Below are 5767 nucleotides of genomic sequence, written 5' to 3'. Positions count from 1 at the left end.
GCCAAGGTGGGTCACGGGGTGGGTGCCAAGTTGCTAGGTTGGGTTCCAAGGTGGGTGCCAACGTGGGTGCTAGGGTGCGTGGGTTAAAGGGTGTGTCACAACGTGGGTGCCAGGATGGGTGCGCACCCACACTGGCCAAGACGGGTGCGGGTGCAAGGTTGGGTTCCAAGCCCGGTCACAGGCTGGGTGCTAGGATGGGTGGGTGCCAAGGTGGGCACCAGGGTGGGTGCACCCACCCTGGCCAAGGTGGGTCACGGGGTGGGTCCTAGGGTGGGTAACGGGGTGGGTACTAAGGTGCGTGCCAAGGTGGGTCATAGGGTGGGTGCCAAGGTGGGCACCAGGGTGGGTGTGCACCAACCCTAGCCAGGGTAGGTCACGGGGTGGTTGTCGGGGTGGGCGTCAAGGAGCCAAGGTGGGTGGCAAGTAGCCAAGTTGCGTGCCAAGGTGGGTGTCGGGGTGGGTGCCAAGGATCCAAGGTGGGTGCCAAGGAACCAAGGTGGGTGTCTGGGTGGGTGCCGAGGTGGGAGCCAGGGTGGGTCCCAAGGTGAGTGCAAAGGTGGGTGCCAGGGTCAAGGTGAGTGCCAATGTGGGTTCCAAGGTGCCAGGGTCAGGGTGAGTGCCAATGTGGGTTCAAAGGTGCTAAGTTGGGTGCGAGGTTGGGTGCGAGGGTGGGTGGGTGCCAAGGTGTGCTAGGTGGAAGCCCGGGTGGGTCGGCATCCCATGGGTGTCGAGTTGGGTGCCTGATGGGTGCTTCTTGTCAAGTTTTAGTCGTCGGGACTCATTTCGAGCCTTAGAGGTCGTTTCTTGTCCGGTTGCCCTGTCTTCGACCTGGGAACCCAATTTTGGTCCTCGGGTCCCATTTTTTTTTGTCTCGCATCCCACTTTTGGCCTGTGGCCTTTTCGGGGTCGATTCTCGTTTTGGGCATCAGAGCATGTTTCTTCTCCTAAAACCCAATATTTGTTTATTAAGTCTCGGAACACATTTTTGTTCTCGTGGACCCATCATGGGTCTTGGAACGCATTTGTGGTCCTTGGGTCCCATTTTGCATCCCGAAACTTGTGTTTTGGTGCTTGATCCCTATTTTGGGTGCCCACCTTGCACCAAGTGCGCACCCGGGGCAAACCGAGCGCCTTGGTGCACCGGGGCAAGATCGAGCGTGCACCCGAGGCGCCCCGAACATGCACCAAGGTGCACTCGGCCCACATGTGAGCGCAGGTCGTTGCGCCCGAGGTGGTGTGTGGGCACCGCGTTGCAGACGGGACACTGCACGCACACGACGCCCCCTCCAGGTGCACGCACGTAGGCCGGGCCGGGTGCACACCCGACGCCCTAGCAAGGTGCGCGCACCCGGGCAGGGCTCACACTTGGCGAACGGGGCGCACTTCGCGAGGGAGGGTGTGCACCTCGACGGGGGTGGGTGGCCGGGGTGGATTCGCACGTGGGTCGCGGTTTGCTAAGTACACACTGCGACAAGCTCATAACGGGTGCGATCATACCAGCATTAGTGCACCAGATCCCATCAGAACTCCGCAGTTAAGCGCGCTTGGGCCGGAGTAGTACTGGGATGGGTGACCTCCCGGGAAGTCCCGGTGTTGCACCCTTTTTTAGTTTTTCGCCGGGCGTCGCAATGCTATTTGAATAAACCTTTTGCCCGTTTGCATTCTCGTCGGGGCCGGGCCGGGCCGGGGTGCGCTGCCCGCACTACCGCGCGCGCGGGGGCGACACCGAGCGCGCACCCGAGGCGCCCCGAGCACACAGGCCACGGTGCAACCCGGGCGTTGTGCGCGCACCCCGGTGCGCCCGAGGTGCTGCGCGCGCACCCAGGTGAAATCGGTGTGCACCTCGGCCAGTGCGCGCTCGGTCGAGTCGCGCACGTTGGCCAAGGTGCACGGTGATGTTTCTTACTCTAAGGTTCCGCACCAGACGCCCGGGACAGGTGAGCGAAGCTGGGCGGGGCCGGGTGCGCGGCCGGGGCAGGTGCACGCAGCTGGAGAGAGCTTTGGAGCACACTTCGGAGCGCACCAATGATGCGCTCCATTCAAAAGTTTCCTGAAAAGGCAAAAAAAGTTGAGATTATAGAATTTCCCACTTGAGAGATTGTAAAAAACAAAAAATTTAAAATGAAGGAAACGCGGGTGCCAAGGTGTGCGCAGCCCAGCCAAGGTGTGCGCACCAAGGCGCCCACCCTGGCGAAGGTGCACGCAAGGTGCGCACCCGAGGCAAACCGGACAATTAACCCAACTTTCGACTTCGCGCGCACCTTGGAGCGCACTTCGGAGCGCTCCTTGGTGCGCACCAATCTTGGGCACCTCGGAGTGCACCATGGCGCCCACCAAGGTGCGCACCCGGGGCAAACCGAGCTCCGACTTCGTGCGCACCTTGGAGCGCACGAAAGGTGCGCACCATGGCGCCCACCAAGGTGCGCAGCCCAGCCAAGGCGTGCGCATCAAGGTGCGCACCCTGGCGAAGGTGCGCACCCGGGGCAAACCGAGCTCCGACTTCGTGCGCACCTTGGAGCGCACAAAAGGTGCGCAACCCAGCCAAGGTGTGCGCACCCCGGTCAAACCGAGCTCCGAATCGTGCGCACCAGAGGTGCACGCCATCGTGCGCACCTTGGAGCACACTTCGGAGCCCTCCTTGGTGCGCGCCGATGTTGCGCACCTCGGAGCGCACCTGGGGAAAACAATGCAATTAACCCGACTTTCGACTTCGTGGGCACCTCGGAGCGCTCTCGGGTTCGCACCTCGGAGCACACCGAGGTGCGCACCTTTGATGCGCTGCCTTCACCAATTTCCAGAAAAGGCAAGAAAACATTGAGAAGGTGTGCGCACCGAGGTGCCCACCCTGGCGAAGGTGCACGCGAGGTGCGCACCCGGGGCAAACCGGGCTCCGACTTCGTGCACGCCGCACCTTGGAGCACACTTCGGAGCGCTCCTTGGTGCGCACCAGGGCGCGCAACCCAGCCGAGGTGCCCACCCCGGCGAAGGTGCACGCGAGGTGCGCACCCGGGGCAAACCGGGCTCCGACTTCGTGCACGCCATGGTGCCCACCGCGGCGAAGGTGCACGCGAGGTGCGCACCCGGGGCAAACCGGGCTCCGACTTCGTGCACGCCGCACCTTGGAGCACACTTCGGAGCGCTCCTTGGTGCGCACCATGGTGCCCACCAGGGCGCGCAACCCCGCCGAAGGTGCACGCGAGGTGCGCACCCGGGGCAAACCGGGCTCCGACTTCGTGCACGCCGCACCTTGGAGCACACTTCGGAGCGCTCCTTGGTGCGCACCATGGTGCCCACCAGGGCGCGCAACCCCGCCGAAGGTGCACGCGAGGTGCGCACCCGGGGCAAACCGGGCTCCGACTTCGTGCACGCCATGGTGCGCACCGCGGCGAAGGTGCGCACCCGGGGCAAACCGGGCTCCGACTTCGTGCACGCCGCACCTTGGAGCACACTTCGGAGCGCTCCTTGGTGCGCACCAGGGCGCGCAACCCAGCCGAGGTGCCCACCCCGGCGAAGGTGCACGCGAGGTGCGTACCCGGGGCAAACCGGGCTCCGACTTCGTGCACGCCGCACCTTGGAGCACACTTCGGAGCGCTCCTTGGTGCGCACCATGGTGCCCACCAGGCCGCGCAACCCAGCCAAGGTGTGCGCACCAAGGTGCACGCGAGGTGCGCACCCGGGGCAAACCGGGGTCCGACTTCGTGCACGCCGCACCTTGGAGCACACATCGGGGCGCTCCCGGGTTCGCACCGGCGTTGCGCACCGTGGTGGGCACCTCGGAGCACACCAAGGTGGGCAGCGAGGTGCGCACCTTTGATGCGATGCCTTCACTAATTTCCATAAAAGGCAAAAAAAAAACGAGATTTTAAAATTTCCGTTTTGAAAGATAGTGAGAAAAAGGGAATGCTGGTGCCATCTTGAGCCCGCCCTGGTGCGCAGCCCAGCCAAGGTGTGCGCACCAAGGTGCCCACCCTGGCGAAGGTGCGCGCCCGGGCAATTAACCCAACTTCCAACTTCGCGCGCGCCAGGGTGGGAGCGCACCCAACAACCGGGCCTGGGAAGAGCCAATGCGAGAAACCCCACCAAACGCTCTGACAAAAAAAGAGGGGGCGCTCCAGTAACCCCGCTTCGGAGCGCACCCTGGGCAAACCCAGCCAAGGTGCCCACCCCGGCCAAGGTGCAGGCGAGGTGCGCACCCGGGGCAAACCGGGCTCCGACAACGTGCACGCCGCACCTTGGAGCACACTTCGTAGCGCTCCCGGGTGCGCACCTCAGAGCACACCAAGGTGGGCAGCGAGGTGCGCACCTTTGATGCGCTGCCTTCACTAATTTCCAGAAAAGGCAAAAAAAAAAGGAGATTTTAAAATTTCCGTTTTGAAAGATAGTGAAAAAAACGGAACGCGCGTGCCATCTTGAGCCCGCCCTGGTGCGCAGCCCAGGTAAGGTGCCCACCCTGGCAAAGGTGCGCACCCGGGCAATTAACCCTACTTCCGACTTCGTGCGCGCCAGGGTGGCAACCGGGCCTCGGAAGAGCCAATGCGAGAAACCCCACCAAACGCTCCGACAAAAAAAGAGGCGGCGCTCCAATAACCCCGCTTCGGAGCGCAGCCGGGGCAAACCCAGCCAAGGTGCCCACCCCGACGAAGGTGCACGCGAGGTGCGCACCCGGGGCAAACCGGGCTCCGACAACGTGCACGCAGCACCTTGGAGCACACTTCGAAGCACTCCCGGGTGCCCACCGGCGTTGCGCACCGTGGTGGGCAGCGAGGTGCGCACCTTTGATGCGCTGCCTTCACTAATTTCCAGAAAAAGGCAAAAAAAAATGAGATTTTAAAATTTCCGTTTTGAAAGATAGTGAAAAAAAAGGAACGCGGGTGCCATCTTGAGCCCGCCCTGGTGCGCAGCCCAGGCAAGGCATGCGCACCAAGGTGCCCACCCGAGGTGCACACCCGGGGCAAACCGGGCTCCGACTTCGTGCAGGCCGCACCTTGGAGCACACTTCGGAGCGCTCCTTGGTGCGCACCATGGTGCCCACCAGGGCGCGCAACCCAGCCAAGGTCTGCACACCAAGGTGCCCACCCCGGCGAAGGTGCACGCGAGGTGCGCACCCGGGGCAAACCGGGCTCCGACTTCGTGCACGCCATGGTGCCCACCGCGGCGAAGGTGCACGCGAGGTGCGCACCCGGGGCAAACCGGGCTCCGACTTCGTGCACGCCGCACCTTGGAGCACACTTCGGAGCGCTCCTTGGTGCGCACCATGGTGCCCACCAGGGCGCGCAACCCAGCCAAGGTGTGCGCACCAAGGTGCACGCGAGGTGCGCACCCGGGGCAAACCGGGGTCCGACTTCGTGCACGCCGCACCTTGGAGCACACATCGGAGCGCTCCCAGGTTCGCACCAGCGTTGCGCACCTTTGATGCGCTGCCTTCACTAATTTCCAGAAAAGGCAAAAAAAAACGAGATTTTAAAATTTCCGTTCTGAAAGATAGTGAAAAAAACGGAACGCGGGTGCCATCTTGAGCCCTTCCTGGTGCGCAGCCCAGGCAAGTTGTGCGCACCAAGGTGCCCACCCTGGCGGAGGTGCGCGCCCGGGGCAATCCGGGCTCCGACTTCGTGCACTGCATGGTGCCCACCAAGGCGCGCAACCCAGCCAAGGTGCCCACCGCAGCGAAGGTGCACGCGAGGTGCGCACCCGAGGTGCACACCCGGGGCAAACCGGGCTCCGACTTCGTGCACGCCGCACCTTGGAGCACACTTCAGAGCGCTCCTTG

At 63.5% G+C, this 5767-nt stretch overlaps 1 non-coding gene across 1 annotated transcript; it reads left to right on the top strand.

Annotated features, from left to right (window-relative positions):
• Positions 1–1483: 1483 nt before the first annotated feature.
• LOC131866080 (5S ribosomal RNA) lies at positions 1484–1602 on the top strand. The gene has a single exon (XR_009364712.1). It is a non-coding gene; the product is annotated as a 5S ribosomal RNA (ribosomal RNA).
• Positions 1603–5767: the final 4165 nt, after the last annotated feature.

The sequence above is a fragment of the Cryptomeria japonica genome, unplaced genomic scaffold, assembly GCF_030272615.1.
Source record: "Cryptomeria japonica unplaced genomic scaffold, Sugi_1.0 HiC_scaffold_129, whole genome shotgun sequence".
Taxonomy (NCBI): Eukaryota; Viridiplantae; Streptophyta; class Pinopsida; order Cupressales; family Cupressaceae; genus Cryptomeria; species Cryptomeria japonica.
The sequence above is the reverse complement of the archived record's forward strand: the minus strand, read 5'-3'. Positions and strand labels throughout refer to the sequence as shown.